Raw genomic sequence first — 16,209 nt, forward strand, 5'->3', positions numbered from 1 at the left:
AAAGACGTATTACGCTATCTTGTGGCCACCCGATGTTTCTATCGTTTCTGTAGAAAATGCGTCATCCAATATAACGTACCAGATTATTTTAGTGAAAGCATATTGTCGAAAGCCTCTGGGAAACCTAGGAAGGCGAAATCTACTCCTTCACCTGTATTTATTGTTTGCTAGCTGTTGTGTATGGATGAAGCAATCTTTATTTTGTATGTTTGGTTTTTTCCTGAATCTTATGATTCATGACAGAAGTTTGTTCCACTCCAGGAACGTGATAACTTTTAGCTTAGAATATACTACAGAACCCTGCAACAAACGGAACTCATCGACACTGGTCTGCACTTCTCTGTATCCGATGTTTTACCATTTTCGTAGAATGGACAGACCTGCGCTCTCTTCCAGGCACACAAGACTACTGGCTGTGCAATTGTGTCTCGATAGGTATGAAATAGGAAGAAAAACTACTCCCGCAACATATCCGATGTAAAATCCAACCGGAATTGTTATTTTTAAGTAGTCTTAATTTTATTTCAGCTAATAGCAATCTCTCTCATTTGTGAGGCGTAGTGAACAGCCCACTTGTCCTAATCGGATAGCCCATACATTTGAAATTTCTTTTAGAAGTTTTGAGTGATAGAAAGTCGTTTTAGAAACAGGTTTGCTACTACGCGCATAGTTCAAGAACTTTTCTAATGCCGGCCGCGGTGGTCTAACGGTTCTAGGCGCTCAGTCCGGAACCGCGCGACTGCTACGGTCGCAGGTTCGAATCCTGCCTCGGGCATGGATGTGTGTGATGTCCTCAGGTTAGTTAGGTTTAAGTAGTTCTAAGTTCTAGGGGACTGATGACCACAGATGTTAAGTCCCATAGTGCTCAGAGCCACTTTTTTTCTAATGAGTGTGCTTCGAAATTACTTCCCCTCGTGCAACATTTATGGAAATCATGTAAAGTGATATTCCTCTCTGTGGAGTAAACGAATGGCCTACGTTGTAAAAGTGTATTTCAGGTGTCTAGTGACATCATGACTGCAACATTTGAGCATGACGACGTACCTGAGTGGCAGGGCTGGCGTTCAGCACTTGACGGCGACGGTGAAGTGTATCGGCGAGACTGATAACTGAAGAATAATGAGTCTTGCGTCGCCTCATTAAGGAGCACACCAAGTGCTTCTTCACGAAGTACGATTCTAAAGTTCATTTCGCACTGAATTCAGATTATTACTCTCCTCACCCGACATGTAATTATGCGCCATTTTGAATTACCTTGGATGATAAACAAAACGTAACTTAAGTTTTTACTTTAAACAAATTGCAAAATTTTGTTTCGTTACGTTTGGTGTGAAAGATGAAGCAGAATTGCATTAAATAATTTTATATTAGTGAAGAAAACTATAAAATCCGGAGACGTCAATTATTTAACCTGAGTAAACATCATTGCAATTTGTTCGACTTTAAACGGCTGTAAGAGAAGCTTCTGAGACATTAAAACAGTTACGAACAGCTAAATCGATGTCGGAGTTATACTACTAGAATTTTTCCAACAGATATTGCATTTCACTATCTTCAGGACCTACTCCCATTCCAACAACACACCTCACCTGGCAACACTCGAGAAAACATAGGAAACCTTCCCAAACTATGGTCCTTCTTGGAAATTTGCCAAGAAAATTTAAACCTTGCAGTGAAGTTTGTAAAACGTTGTCGCAAAGCATTTCCTCGTTGTCTTGAAATATGAGGTCAGCTACCGGCGATAATGTTCAAAAACGCGACACAGTAATATGGCCCCATAAAGATAAAAAGGAGGAATCGAGTAAAACATTGCTTTCAGTGTCAATGTGCTTTCCTTTTTTACCATCACGCTGTCTTCTAGTGTTCTGCACTGGCAATTTTTCATGCTTTCATGGACACTCGTTCGAGAGAACGACGGTGCAAATCCTAGTCCGACCATACAGATTAAGGTTTTCGATGATCATGTTAAGTCGCTTAAGACAAAAACCGCGATTATTTCTTTGGAAAGGCACAGCCGATTTCCTCTAATGATCTGTCTCTAATTACTTCCTCGTTTATGGGACGATAAAACCTATAGTTACTTCATTTTTATCCATGATTGCTTAAAAATAGCGCTAAGTTTTTTTTTCAGAAATGGCACTGAATACTTATTTAATGAATGATTTATTTCAGAGTGAGTAGTTTCGGGCCTAGGCCAATCGTCAGACAGCAATGATGATTTGTCGTACAGCCTTCATGTATTTGCCACATAATATAATAGACGTAACCAAAAAGTCTTCGCTGCCGTCTGACGATGGACCCCACATGTGGCTGCCTGGGATAATGACCGGTTGGCAATTACCCTTCGGTGAGATCCGAATGAGAAAATGTGGCATCGTTAGTGATCCGTCCGTCGGATGTTATTCAAGAGACGTCGCCACCGGCTTCCTCCTCTCACTGTCATCAAAAACACAAGCATCACGCTAAAATCTACACATTCAGCACAGTTGCCTAGTCGGGATATATACCCGTTCTCCAGCGATCTCCCAGCCAACAATGCCATACGACTTTATCTTCCGCGAGTTTTACGCTGTTCTGCTCCATTTTGCTCGTTATCTCGGCCGTAACTTTACCTGAAACACTACCTCGTGTCCACTAATTGACAATTCTACTGACGTAGTTTCCTTTTCCTTTGCATATGGCTCACTATCCAGCGCAAGTATTTCAAAGGAACGAAATGTCGGCGGCCTTGTGTGACTGTATACTGCTGGTAATGGAACCTCGACAGGGAAGAGGAAGGTCTAAACTGCTGTTGACACACAGTCAACTGCTCTAGAATAACATTGAAGGGGTTATAGAGCTTGACGCCACCATCTAACGGACAAGTCATAATCAACAGTCTCCACACCTTCACTACATGAGATGCTGCGAAGATGTTCGGAAAGAAACCCAGGTCATCGGCGTAGTTACTGGTTGTCGAAATTGTGCATCTCCACCTTTCCTATCGTCGGCTCCCCCTGTAGTACAAATGGTGCCAATGAAAATATCATCCCCTGACTAGATTGTAACTGGCTAAAAACTGCGGAGTGTACAGAAGTGACTGGTTTAAATTCCCTCGCTCCACCTGGACCAACTTCAAGAGGATACGCTGTGATAGGCGAAGAAATCTCTCTGCCCTTTATTGCGAAACCTGTCTTGCTGGTTTGATGGAAGAGCTAAATTTAGTACCTTCACAGGCACTGACTTGACTGGAAGAACTGGTCATTCGCCTGTGAGGGAACAATGGAGAGCTCCAAGCCCTCCATCTACGCTGTATTTAATTTACACGTTGTAAATATATTTTTGTGTGCAATATTTGTTACAAACAATTCTTATTGTACTATAATACAGTAAAAAATTATTTTATAATGACACTGCACGAACTTTCCACAGCTGAAGCTGCTACGCAGATAGCGACGTAACTCAAATTACAATATGTTCTGCAGTCTCTTTCGTGTAAAAACACGAGACCCCGATCAAACACTGCACTCGCACCACTGACTTCGGGAGGACTGTGCAGTCTCGAGTGTGTAACGGTGAAAATACCCACAAATTTAATACCCTCCTCGGACAAAAATCGTGCTGTTTCCTCATCTTACTTTGATAGAGGACGTGGCAGTATGAACACAACAGCTGTTTCAACTCACTACAAATTAATCTCCGAGATATAATTTAGCCCATTATGTGAATCTATATTTGTGCTCCGCAAGCCACCGTAAAGAATTAAAGTTATAACTGCACATTGCTGTACCATATTACCATGTTACGTTTATAGGGACAAAGACTAGATGTCAGCACAGCAATCTCTTGGATTTATATAGAAAACTCTGTACCTTTTACCAGTTCCACTAAAAGATTCACTTCATCTTTCCATGTTACAGCCACTTTACGTATTGAAACAGTTACAGCTATTCTAGTTAATTATGGTTAGTGTTACTCTCGACAGGAAGGACTGTGCCCTGCATATGCGCATTACATTAAATTTGCTATATAAGTCATAAAACCGTACGCTGATTATACGCAAATTTCTTGAATGCCACAACACTTCTCACGACATATCAGCTCTCTATAAAGGATATCTACATACATACATACATACATACATACAGTGCAGTGATTTCGTTTTCGTACAGTACTTCCATAATCAGAGATCGTTTGTTTCAGTCGAAAAAGTCGGTCGCTCTATGCTTCTAGGGTAAATCAGCCTGATTCTGAGCAATAACACTGGCAATTTTTCTGAAAATAGAGGCAGAACAAATACGTAGAATTCCCAAGTAATCGAACTGCTTAATGTGCCGCGTAATATAGTGGTATCAGAAGAGGCAGGAATGATAATCTTGGCTGATACACTGCTTTAATCTGTATATGAGATCGTTGGGTAGCAAGCGTGAGAAACCGAATGTGCTCTCTTGCACGTGTTTCTATAGGCGCTGGTCCGACTCTGATATAGAAGATAGCTCATATTAGAAAAAGAAAAAGGGATGGAATATGTGACCACTGCATGGGCTGCTAAGCGTCTTGAATAAAGTATATGACACGAATTCTACCTAAAGAGAAATGCACTTAATCTGAGTTGGACTGGAAATTTCTGAAGAGGTTAGCTACATGTCCAACCAAGCTCCATTTTAATTGCAGTCATAAATACGTCTTCCGCTCAGTTGTATCATCTTCGACACTCGGTCACAACACATACGATTTTTATGTCTATGATTGCATGTGCTCTCACTCTCAGTTTGTGGCAGTTTGTACTGCCGAAGTGTACACTACAACGCTTACCTTCGTTGTCTTGTTCGCCGAAGCGAAATAAAATAAGATGCGTGGTGTGGAACCTTTACTGTGTAGGAACGCTAATAGAGTTCAAAGCAACTATCGTATGGATAACAGTGTATCGTTTATCTGAAATCATAATTTGTACTCTTCCCAAATTTTCACAGTTGAACAAGCAGCAGTAACAGTTTTGTTTGTTCTACCATTACTGCAATGTGCGTGCGGTCGTACACAACTAACAAGGAATGCAGTTATTCACTTGAGATGAGTAGATAAAGATACAGAGACAATGTTTCCATTCAAAAGAGACCACTGTATGTACTGTTGCTTAATTCATATGGTTCAAATGGCTCTGAGCACTGTGGGACTTAACATCTAAGGTCATCAATCCCCTAGAACTTAGAACTACTTAAGCCTAACTAACCTAAGGACATCACACACATCCATGCCCGAGGCAGGATTCGAACCTGCGACCGTAGCGGTCGCGCGGTTCCAGACTGAAGCGCCTAGAACCGCTCGGCTACAACGGCCGGCTGTTGCTTAGTAAAATAGCATATATTCTACGTTACTATCAGGCTGATCGAGGTAGAGCTGATACGATACTCAACAGTATCCTGCACTGAGACTGGGAATTCCCGCGGACCACACAGACGGGCAACCGGTTTGCACTATCGACATGGACGCACTGTGTGAATAAATTCGCACATTTGTGGCAACTTGCTGATAACAATGCTTCTATAAACAAATATTATTTACCAAAATTATCATGATGGATAATTCTTGAACAAAACTGTGCCCTCTGTAACACGTCAACAATGTGTACTCCTCTATTTATGAAGTACACCGCGCAACACGATTAAAGGGTCAATTTTTTCGAAACACCTTAATTGCCTTACATTACGCAGAAGTTTGAAATTTGGTCCAAATGTGCTGACAACCTTCCTCTGTTACAGTGCAAAAGCGTGGAGCTCTGCGATGTCACCCTCAGGCCCGGCGACACTTCAAGCAGCGAGGTGTCGAAACATGCGAAAAAGGCCAGAGCTCAGAAGTTCGTATGAAGTGTAAGGTGGATTGATGATGTCACATTGGCACCAGATTTCACCACAATTGTCCCCAACGCCACCGCGGACATGTCAGACGACGGGAAGATCGCCGCACATCCTTTCACCGACATTTCACCCCTTATTTTGACTTCTCTGCGATGCAGGGACAGAATCGAGACGCCCATTAATGAAATCACGCGACTTTCTTATGGGTGATAGAAGGAAACACTTCATATACGCCGCCGCTCAGAATTGACACGAAAATGCTACAAAAAAACAGCTTGGGGCTTTGATTCCCATACATTTCGCTGTAGAAAACGAAAGTTCACAGTGCGATGAACAGCAGGACGACAGTCTTGACACTTGACAACCTTTGATACTGCTGACCGCCCCCCCCCCCCCCCCCGGACGCTTCAATCCTTCTCTAAGAACATCGTGGGCAGCAATGTTTGCTCTGGTGTACAACGTACAACCACTAGACACTGTTCAGAAACATTCGACGAGATTTGAATGGAGGTGGACTGTCATTAGTGTCTAGTTTTTTATTATATCTGATTCATTGCTGGGAGAATTACGTTTGTCAGTCTACATATAGCACATATAGCGAGAAAAATTTGTATCCTCTGTTGCTAACCACCACATTCACAGGATCCAGCGGTGATTTAGAAGTACATCTACATGATTACTCTGCTATTCACAATAAAGTGCCTGGAAGATAGTTCAGTGAACCACCTTCAAGCTGTTTCTCTACCGTTCCACGCTCTAACGGCACGAGGGAAAAACGAGCACTTAAGTTTTTCTGTGTGAGCCCTGATTTCTCTTATTTTATGGTGATGATCATTTCTCCCTATGTAGGTGGGTGCCAACAGAATGTTTTCGCAATCGCAGGAGAAAACTGGTGATTGAAATTTCATGAGAAGATCCCGTTGCAACGAAAAACACACATTTGTTTAAATGATTGCCACTCCAATTCACGTATCATGTCTGTGGCACTATCTCCCCTATTTAGCGATAATACAAAACGAGCTGCCCTTCTTTGTACTTTTTTGACGTCATCCGTCAGTCCCACCTGATGCGGATCCCACACCGCACAGCAATACTCCAGAATAGGGCGGACAAGCGTGGTGTAAGCAGTCTCTTTAGTAGACCTGTTGCGCCTTCTAAGTGTTCTGCCAATGAATCGTAGTCTTTGGTTTGCTCTACCCACAACCCATCATCAAATCGTAAACGTATTATAAAAGTAAACTAAACTCTGGTGGAGATGTAGGCTCAGAGGACCATATGATGCCGACCGGCCGCCGTATCATCCTTAGCGTGTGGTGTCACACAGCTCTCCCGACCGTTGTTGGATTTCCAGGTCTTCGAGCGCCACTTCTCATTCAGTAACTCGTCAGTTGCCGTCACGTGGCTGAGTGAGCCCGTTCCAGTCCTCTCACCGAGCAAAAATCATTCGCGGCGCCGGGAATTGAACCCGATTCCTCCACATGGCAGTCACACGTGCTGACCACTCAGCTACGGATTACGGAGGCTGTAATTCTTTTTGCATTCACTTATGGAACCAGCAATTCGAAGGAGTGTTCGTCTATATTAATCCGTACTATGGCCCTTAACTAGTTTCACTGAGCGAGGTGGAGCAGTGGTTAGCACACTGGACTCACGTTCGGGAAGACGACAGTTCAGATCCCCGTCCGGCCATGCAGATTTAGGTTTTCCGTGATTTCCTACGTAGCTTGAGGCGAATCCCGGGCTGGTTCATTTGAAAGGCCACAGCCGATTTCCTTCCCCACCTTTCCCTAATACCCCACCCTTCCCTAATAGGAACCTGTAATCTATCTGTAATGATCTCGTTGCCGACACGACGTTTGTGTGTGTGTGTGTGTGTGTGTGTGTGTGTGTGTGTGTGTGTGTGTGTGTGTTTGTTTAACTGCTTTCGATATGTGATGTTCAGCTTCCCATTGGAATTTTGCTCTAGAAAGTAGAGTATGAAAAGCGAATTCGCATGATTAACATGTGAAAATGATAATGTATTACGCGCTTTCAGGTTATGAACGTCATCGTCAGCTGGTTAATGTCATTTATTCTACAACCTGTGCATTAGAACCTAATGTGGTTATGACAGGATCAATTAAAATTACGAAGTGTGACTGCGTGAAAATCTCACTGTGAGCGCATTGGATTTATGGTCGAAAGTACGTGTATATCAGTCGTTAACAGAAAGACGTGCCGAGACTCACATTAACTCACTTCAGACCTTAACTGTCACAACAGTTCCACGCGAACATTATGTTGCCATTAAGCCAAACCGTTTGGATAAAGTTGAGTGGTGGCATAATTTAAAACAAAAAGTCCTACAAATTGAAAATGACCAAGACAGATACAGATCTACACATACCAGGACTATTCGGAAAGTAAGGAACGCATGGTCGCGAAATGGAAACCACAGTGAAAATCCGATGAGGCTTTTCACAGATGTGTTTAGCAGTGTCTCTTATATGAGAGTAGATAGCGTCAATTCGCTCTTCTCAGTTCCTTGAGCACAAATGGCTCTGAGCACTATGGGACTTCACATATAAGGTCATCAGTCCCCTAGAACTTAGAACTACTTAAACCTAACTAACCTCAGGACATCACACACATCCATGCCCGAGGCAGGGTTCGAACCTGCGACCGTAGCAGTCGCGCGGTTCCGGACTGAAGCGCCTAGAACCGCTCGGCCACCGCGGCCGGCCCTTGAGCACAATGAGAGCGTAAAGATGCCTAGAAAATAATGTCTCCCGCCAAGTGTGGATGCCTACCGAGAGATTTCGCCTGATTTCATGAAACCCCATATAACGCAACTGCCATATAGTTCCTTCTTTATGACATTTCTCGGCCGCACATTTCAGGGGCAATAAGAACGCTCCTGCAGCGTTTTCGCTGGGAAATGTTTGAGCACCTATCATACAGCACGGAATTGGCTCCCTCTGATTTTCGTCTCTGCTCAAATGATCCGTTGGGTACGAAGACAACATTTTGGCACAGACAAAGAGCTGCAGTCCAGCGTATAAAATTGTCGGGCCGGCCGCATGTGGCCGTGCGGTTCTGGGCGCTACAGTCGGGAACCGAGCGACCGCTACGGTCGCAGGTTCGAATCCTGCCTCGGGCATGGATGTGTGTGATGTCCTTAGGTTGGTTAGGTTTAATTAGTTCTAAGTTCTAGGCGACTGATGACCTTAGAAGTTACGTCGCATAGTGCTCAGAGCCATTTGAACCATTTTTTAAAATTGTCGGAAAGCACAGGCGGTTCCTTCCTATGACGAGGGTACTGGAAAGCTGGTACAATGCTGCTACAGATGCGGTGACTATGTAGAGAAGTAGCTGGAAGATGTAGTAGCTAACTGCTACAAATAAACAGTTTTTATATTCACTGTGGTTTCGCCACCGATCGTTCCTTACTTTCCGAATATCCCTCGTAAAAGTAGCCGTTAGAGTTAGAACTGTATGCACAAAGGTTCTAGCTGATCATTTTGTGGAATGACTCAATATGTGTGTGTATGTGTGTGTGTGTGTGTGTGTGTGTGTGTGTGTGTGTGTGTGTGTGTGTGTGTGTGTCTGTGAACAGAGTGATTTCGACAACGATTATTGCTGCTCCAAGAGAGTAACATGTTTCACTTAGTGTATTTGCAGCTTAGAATGTGGAGATTCCTGCCGCCTTAGAATAACAGAGAGGGTAATTTCTGTTTTAGCACTGGCGCTGGAAAACCTAAGGCGATTCGACGTCTAGCTTTGGACGCCAAGAGACGTCGAGGGACTTCGTTCACTCCAACTCTCCCCCTGCGTCTTCCAGATCTACTCGGCCTGCAGCCCAAGTGAGTACGTATCTTCCATAACTACCAAGTGTATTGCCGGAGACAGTCCCTGTCCACGGGCTAGGAAGTTTCATGCACATATAATTTTACTCCTGTATCAACTATAATGTAATATGGTGTTAATGAGAATATTCACTTTGATTTATACCTGGCAAATGGAGCAGTAGGAGTACTTTTTCTGATATCTGTACTGATTCATCGCTTATATGAACGATACATTTGAGGGAGAGCAGACTCTTCTCTGTGGTTCCCTATAAACCAGACGCAAACTGGATAAGCACATGTGAAATCATAACATTCTCCACGACGTAAAGACTGAATTCCCGTGATCATTTTGCTCCCAGTTTTATTTTTACGTGTGAGACTAGAATGCTATTAGTTTATACTGCTTTCATGGCATATTGCCTGTTGCCTCTGTATCAACATGCTCTATCTCAGACAACGAGGGAACGATGTGGCCTCACATTTACGGTCTGTAAATGTAGAAGCTTCCGTAAACTGCTTCCATGTCGTACTAACTTTAAATGCCGAGACGCTCACAAGTCAGAATGTTTCAGAGCTGAAATGTGACTAATACTTAAAATGAGTCTTCGGGAAGTTCGATGGAAGAATTAGATTAGTTGATAGCATTCTGGGGAAATTGAGAGCACATCTAAAGGAAATTGTTTACAAGCAGCTACTGCGGTCTCTTCCACAGAGCTGCTCCATCATTTCAAGCACTGTGAATGACAGATTCAGGATGAATTCAGAAAGGCACCTGTAGCATCAGAATAGGTCACCTATCCGGTACTAAGGTATAACAGGGATGCTCAGCGAACTTAAAATGGGAATTTTTAGAAGAAAGATGACGTTGTTCTCGCATAGTCCTGTTGGGTATATTTTGAGTACCAGCATTCGAAGAACACTTGAAAAAAATTCTGTCGCTTCCATCGAGCATTTCGCGTAGAGACCTTGAACATAAGCAAAGCAAGATAATGGGGCATACGTACCGTTTTCATCCGTCTCTTCATACCCGAATGGAACAGGCTAAAAGTTAGTTTAATTCGTTCATTAAGTTACAAAATGGTTCAAATGGCTCTGAGCACTATGGGACTTAACATCCATGGTCATCGGTCCCCTAGAACTTAGAACTACTTAAACCTAACTAACCTAAGGACATCACACACATCAATGCCCGAGGTAGGATTCGAACCTGCGACCATAGCAATCGCGCGGCTCCGGACTGAGCGCCTAGAACCGCTAGACCACCGCGGCCGGCCATTTAGTTACACACACATTTCTTTGATCACTAGCACAGTACATGGTAACGAAGAAAAATGAAGAAATTTATACCACGTTAACTTCTTAAAATACAGGGGATTTCAAAGGATTTTATACAACAAAAAATAGTAATTGGTTTAATAACAATAGTATGTAATTTTTTCCCAGTGAATAAACTACAGGTTACTGAATAGTAATAGAAATATTAACCCAAAAGGAACTTTTTTACCCTCGTTTCAAATTTTGTATTTCTATTCATCAGGCATTTTATGTCATTGGATAAGTGATCAATGACCATAATAGCAGGATTACTCATACCTTTCTGAGGTAAAGTCAGTTTTAAAGAGGAGTAATAGTTATTTCTTCTTTTGATGGTATAATTATGGGCGTTATCATTGCTTTTGGAATCTAACGAATTAATTGCAACAATGAATTGTGATGCCCCTTTAAACAGTTGTGTATAAGTTGATTGCAGATAAACACCAGATAATGTTCTTATGACTATCATCTGGCAATTAAAATTACTGTTCTTATGTCTGAGTTACCCGAGAGTACAATTCCATATGATGATATTTATTAAAAATCAACATCATGTGTTAACTTACTGTTTTGTTTCACTGCAAAACTTACCGTGACACGAATTGCAGACGTGGCTGTTCAGGGTTGTTTACAAATGTCAAAATGATTTTTTTTCTTTTTTTTTCAATTTGAATTCTCATGAGTATGCACACCCAAAAATGTAAATGTTCTTCCTCACTAACTCTTGCAGTGCTTTAAATTTGTCATTAATATTCTCAATATTGGTGTGCCTATTTCAAAATGTTGTAACTGAGGTGATCTCTAGGACGACGACTTAACTGAAATCATGATCAGTCGAGAATTTTTACATATTATACTATCACGTCATATATTCTGAAAACGCAATGTTCTGTATATATTTGACTGACATTTAGTCCACATACGAGAGTTTGATATTAACATAAGTATATTTAAAATGTTTGCTGCTCTGTAGCTCGATCTCAATATATTTGTCGTTCCAGAGAGCGATTATACGTCACAGGCATTCAACACGTCCTTGAAAGGTAGCCGCAATACTGCCTCCACAGGCCTGCGTCAGTAGTGCGCTGCATGTTTCGGGCAGCCGGTCGCCAGGTGACGAAATATCCGAACACGACCATTGACCTTGAGTAACAAGTATTGTATTGTTTTGTATGGAACTGGGGACCTAGAAACGACAGAGAGGCTTTGTCCTCGCCGTAGCCCTCAGTGATTCACAACCCCACAACAGGCTACACAACCCCTTGCGCCCCCCCACCCCCCCCCGGCGCCACGCCGGATACCCCCCCCCCCCCAACTTCCTGGTTTAGAAACTGCCACATCGAATGTTCAAATGTTTGTGAATTCCTAAGGAACCAAACAGCTGAGATCATCGGTCCCTAGACTCACACACTATTTAAACGAACTTATACTAAGAACAACACACACACACACACACACACACACACACACACACACACACACGCCCGGGGGAGGAGTCGTACCACCGGCGGGAGAGGCCGCGCAATCCGTGACATGGCGCTTCTATCCGCGTGGCCACTCCTGCCACATCGGAATCAGTCTTGACTAACAGCCAGTTTCCTCCCTTATTAACGGTTTCTTCATTTCAACATAGTTGTGCCTTAAGAAGGATTTGTAGAGAATCGAATTGGTCGTAACCGAGTTAAAGGGGCAAGCCTAGCGTTTTCCAGGAGCTATAAAAAGTAAAGACGACCAGAGACTTAATCACATCTTCTCAAAGACGTGGATAAACTATATTGTACTGTTCCTCTTTGTGTATCGATCACATTAATTCCTGTATCCCATGGCGTTATTAGGAACGACACCTTATTCAATAGCGTAGCTTATAGTAAAATATTTGAAGACCAAGAAGTTCCCTGTAGGACGTAGGTAATCGGCACAGCGGTTAATAAAAATGGCTCTGAGCACTATGGGACTTAACATCTATGGTCATCAGTCCCCTAGAACTTAGAACTACTTAAACCTAACTAACCTAAGGACAACACACAACACCCAGCCATCACGAGGGAGAGAAAATCCCTAACCCCGCCGGGAATCGAACCCGGGAACCCGGGCGCGGGAAGCGAGAACGCTACCGCACGACCACGAGATGCGGGCACAGCGGTTAATATTCGGGCGAAAGAACTTATCTCCATGACTTCCGAAAAAAGCGACGCCATTAAAAGCAGTAAGCGTTATCATTAGCAGGTCATAGAGCGTGATAGCCATGTCTCATGGGATCATATAAGAGCGATTCTTGTGATTTCGTTGAAGGGGACAATTGCAGGTGGTCAACAACAGGCAGGCACGTGCTGAAGGAATCTCTTAGCACCTACGTCTTTCACAATCAGGTATTTTCCCCTTCTACACTTCGAAATGAATTCCTCTGCATGGATACATGATCTACTGCAGATAATGCAAAATAACAGCTCCGCTTTTGTTTCATAGGAAAGCCAGTATCGTGTCTTATACATAACTTCTCCAGCATTTGAAGTATTATGAATGAAAAACTCAGGATGAATTCAGACAGGCACTAGAAGCATCATAAAAGGTCACTTATCCCATAATAAAGTATAACAGGAATGCTCAGTGAACTTCAAATGGGAAATTTTGGAAGAAAAATGACGTTGTTCTCGCACAGCCCTGTTGGGTATATTAGGAGTACCCGCATTCGAAGAACACACCGAAAAAATTCTGTCGCTTCCATTAAGCATTTCGCGTAAGGACCTCGAAAATAAGCAATTTTCAATTCGATACAGTTGTGCACTGTCGCCTTCTAAAAAATACGAGCTTACGAAATATAATTGCAGCGCACTATCTGATCAGAATTATCCGAATACTTAGTAGTGGACATTAATATGGGGTGTGTCCACCTATCGCATTTATGGCCGCTTGAACTCTGCTGTGGACACATTCAGTGAGATGTCTGTGCGGGAATGGCAAACTATTCTTCCTAAAGAGCCGAAACGAGAAAAGGTAGTGGGATGCTGGCGCCTAGAGCGGAGTCGATGTTCTGACTCGTCCAAAAGGTATTCAGTTGGGTTTAGGTCGGGACTCCGAGCAGGGTAGTCCATTTCAGGAAAGTTATTTTCCGCAGACCACTGCCTCGTGAATGCCGGTGTAGGACTGGGTGAATTGTCATGCTGATACAATGAATAATCGTCTCCGATCTGTTCCTCTACCGAGCGCAGTGCGCAATGCTGTAAAATGCGTTCTTATCCTTCCACATTTACGGGTTTTAAACGCAATAAGGGGATCACACCCCAACCAAAAATTCACCCCCTCCCTCCATACGGTGACACCACCTCATCCATACTTCTACGCACGATGGCACGTAACTTTCTCCAGGCACTGGCCAAACCCAGATCCTTCCATCAGATTGCCACATGGTAAAGCGTGGATAGTCATTCCATATCACTCGTTTCCATTCATCCACTGTCCAGAGGTGTCTCTCTCTGCACCAACTCAAGCACCTTTTAGCACTGACTACAGAAATTTGTAGCTAATGAGGAGCTGATCGACCGCTGTGCCACATTCGTTTTAACTCACTACACACAGTCAATGTGTTAGGAGGACTATTAGTGGCACTTTGGAACTCATGAGTGATTACTTCTACTTATTTCGTGCTTTTTTTTTTTTTTTTTTTTACAGTAAACCTCTGCAATGTTCGACTTTCCCTGTCTGTCAGTACGCGAGGTTTGCTTGACTTGATTTAGCTGCTGTGGTTCCTTCGCGTTTCTACTTCACAATCACATCACCCATCACCAAGAGTCGACTTTGGCAGCTTTAGGACTGCTGAAATTCCCTTGATGTGACATCCAATGACCAGTCCGTGTTGGAAGTCACTGAGCTCTGCTATTATTGCTTCTCTACTGACTCTACTGGACATCCTGTCTCCTTTTATACTGGCGAGACTCCCTTCCATAAGATCTAGTGGTCAATTCTGCGTTATCTAGGGGCGTCTGGACACTTCTGATCAGCCAGTTATATAACTGAACTTAAGACTTCCTAGATAACATCTTTCCTCATTTTATCGGAAGGTGGGGAGGGTGAAGACGGTGAGAGAGATGGCCTGAACTGAAGGTAGCGTCTGGTGTAGTGTCAAAGACATGTCATACAGTTATCTGAGAACTCACATCGTTAAAAACTTGTTACAAAATGCAGGAATACTCAGAGATTGTCAGTCTCTGGTGCAAAGCCTGGCAGCTAAGTCTTAAAGTAAATAGTTTGACTACACGATCGGCGATCACTCACTGTCGTAGGGTATGTAGGAGAATATGTCCGGAGCAATTTAAGGTGAAACAAGCAAATGTAGCGGTGATGAAAGCGAATTATTGGCAGAATCCTAAGGAAAGCTAAGTTAGTGAGTGGAGTAACACGTTTCTCGTCACGATACCAAGTACACACGCAGTCAACCTTCACTATAACTTGCAGCACTCCGATGCTCGAAAGGCAAATATGTCGCCAGATGTCACGGCAGAAACAGTTTCAATTTATACAGCTAGGAAAGATTGTAGCTTCAAGTTCCAGTCATCACATTAACCATTTCCATCAGTTCCTGAAGTACTTCTTCAGCATTGTCCTTTACACGGAATGAGTAATCCCACGCAACGAAATTAATGATTCACTCATCGCCTTTTCCTTCCAAACTTCACATATTTTATGGGAAGATTCCTTTGCCGTAGTGTACAAAAACATATGAATCACTAAAATTAAGTTTTTATAATGTCGAAGCCAATCACAAAAATATCATTTAATGCTATGTATATTTTCCTACCAATTAAAACATGTCGCTATGCTTTCGTCAGGAGACCATTAGGTTTATGTGTCACATTACTGTACTAAGCTTAACCTAAGTACTGCGACGTTAGTGATGTAGGGTCTTCTGAGATGTAGCTGATGTTTCACTTCTCTTACTCACGGAGAGTTTGTTTTCTAATGAATGAACGATAAGGAATCATTGTCTGTTGCATGTGAAAGTTGTACGAGGTAACTGTGATTTTCGTACTGTGTTTCGTCGCTGCTCTTTCATCCGCCGTTGTTGTTACATACTGGTGTCCAGACCTTAAAATTCTTCCTGGTGAAGCATATTTTCATAAACAAGCTTAAAAGTTTTTGATTATAGTACTCGACATACTGACTTCACACTTCACAGATTCGCTTCACATTGTAATTCGTCAGGTTGGTACCGGCAGTGTAAAGGCTTAATTTTCAGT

The 16,209-nt window shown here is 42.8% G+C and overlaps 1 protein-coding gene across 3 annotated transcripts in view; it reads left to right on the forward strand.

Moving 5' to 3' along the window:
• Positions 1-16,209, forward strand: part of LOC124555277 (solute carrier family 41 member 2-like) — a 507,467-nt gene that overhangs the window by 399,566 nt on the left and 91,692 nt on the right. For 2 of the 3 annotated variants that reach the window (XM_047129149.1, XM_047129148.1), the window contains one exon: positions 9,554-9,680. The gene's annotated coding sequence lies outside the window, so the exon portion shown is untranslated. The remainder of the gene's footprint in view (positions 1-9,553; positions 9,681-16,209) is intronic. The other variant, XM_047129150.1, reaches the window with a different exon arrangement.

The sequence above is a fragment of the Schistocerca americana genome, chromosome X (assembly GCF_021461395.2).
Source record: "Schistocerca americana isolate TAMUIC-IGC-003095 chromosome X, iqSchAmer2.1, whole genome shotgun sequence".
Classification (NCBI taxonomy): Eukaryota; Metazoa; Arthropoda; class Insecta; order Orthoptera; family Acrididae; genus Schistocerca; species Schistocerca americana.